Raw genomic sequence first — 2,034 nt, 5'->3', positions numbered from 1 at the left:
CCCCCCAGGGCTCCCCTTTTATTCCCCCAGCCTTCATGGCACACTCAAGCCCCCCATGTCCCCTGGTTTACTTGTGGCTGCCCAGCCCAGAGGGTGGCAGCAACATCAGGGAAGGCAGGTTCCCCTTCCCTGCCTTCTTCCTCAGGACAGCACAAGCAGCCACAAGTGAAGAGCTGTGGGCAGGGGTGTGGAGAGGAGAGCGGGGGCAGGAGCAGAGGATGCTGGCCCGATTGGCAGGGATGGGGGCCGCAGGTATGATCTGGGCCAGTAGGGGAGAAGGGTGCATGGGGTGTTACATGAACATGTAACATAGACTGGCCACACTTTAGTGTAACACAGGGGTCAGCAATGTTTTTGGGCACTGTGCCAAAAATCCAAAAGCCTCAACTTGTAACATGTTGGCCTGCCAGGGGCAGATGGCAGGAGAGCGACGAGGGGCCCAATCCTTGTTGTGGTAGCGCAGCCCCCTGGTCCCTTCTCCACAGTCTTCCCCAAGGTGTATGTGCACCTGCCACTGGAAACAAACGGGGCCAGGGCACCGTGGCCCCCAGTGCAGCTGCTTGCAGCTTTCTGGCTGCCTGCCACAACCAGCCTGGGCTTTGTGGCTGGTGGCAGGGGTCTGCCCAGAGCCTGGGCCAGCTGTGACATGCTGAAGAAAATGGATTCATTTGCCATGCTCTGCCACACATGCTGGGGGCTGCCAATCCCTGCACTAGATTTGCTTATGTAACACCCACACACACTTGGGGTTGTGTGTGGTAAAGTGCGTTCTGGGTTTATGTTGCTGTGTATCTTGTTTGTGCTGTATATTTTGCCTCCTCTAGGACTGAAAGAGAACCAGTACCCCCACCCCCTCATTGGGCATTTATACACATACCTTTTCATCCCATGACACACCAGAGATCCGCCGCTTCAGAGCACTCAATTAATCAAGTCTGCTCCTGCAAGCTGACATGCACGGCACTGTGCCAAATGCAGTTGTGTAAGTGGCAAAATGTGTGTCAGTGTGCAGAAAATTGTGTTGGTGCACTTTTGAACTAAAGCACCTTCTACTTAATGAAGTGCAACTTAATGATGAGCTCAGATTTTGCTGGTTTTGTTGTTGAGGTCCTTGGAGGTGTGGAACTGTGGTTAGGGGTGTAAGAGTTATGCTGATTGCAGGTTTTTGGACTACAGACCCAGGATATTCTCAGAGCTGGGATTACTTGGCGCTCTTTTTTGTCTATAGCACAATGCTTTGATATTATTGAAAGGCTCCTCCTTGATCTTACCTATGGTAGAAAACTTCTTGGGCATTTTTTTGCTCCATCATTGTCATCGGTAGCAGAAACTGTGTATAAAGGGAAAAGGGTTTTACCACAGGCTTGGTAATTTTTTCTGCATTGATGTAAGGCAATTGGGCTGATACCAGTTCATCCTCTATGTAATAGTATTGATGGAGCTATACTGGTGCAGAACAATGCCACACACTTTCCTAGCTGTATTGGACCTCACCCTGTGGGCAGAGGTCATGCTGACTGCTCAGCAGAATTGCTGGGGATCATACTAGCAGAGCAAAGATGTAAGTGTAACTCTTCTGCTGACAGGTGTTAGCAGAAATACAGGCCAGGTTCAATTTTGGGGTACTAAATATATTTTACCTTGGCTCAAAGCCCTACCCAGTCTGCCTGGGAAATACTAAATGAATTACTAAAGTGTCCAATAAAACCAACAACCCTTTTCTCGCAAGCAGTGTAAACACAAAATACAAATTTATTACAAAGATCGATTCACTCTTTGCAGGTTAGTCTAACCTGGTTAGGCTAAATCAGTTTTGTAACCAGACAGTCATCCCAGAAATGCAGACACATATCTGCAGTGGCTCAGGCTAGAAGGGGGGGGGGTGGTGGTAGAGCAGCCCTCCCTTCCCTTGCACAGAGATGAGCTGAGGGGGTGTGGCCAGGCCCCGCAAGACACTGTGATTAAGGAGGGTTCCCACCCCTCCCTCCTGAACAGCCCAGCAGGGAATGTTTATCACCCTTAACTCAGTGTTTA

This window comes from Gavialis gangeticus, unplaced genomic scaffold, assembly GCF_001723915.1.
Source record: "Gavialis gangeticus isolate Ggan-Ray unplaced genomic scaffold, GavGan_comp1, whole genome shotgun sequence".
NCBI classification, from domain to species: domain Eukaryota; kingdom Metazoa; phylum Chordata; order Crocodylia; family Gavialidae; genus Gavialis; species Gavialis gangeticus.
This window is presented reverse-complemented; position numbering follows the sequence as displayed.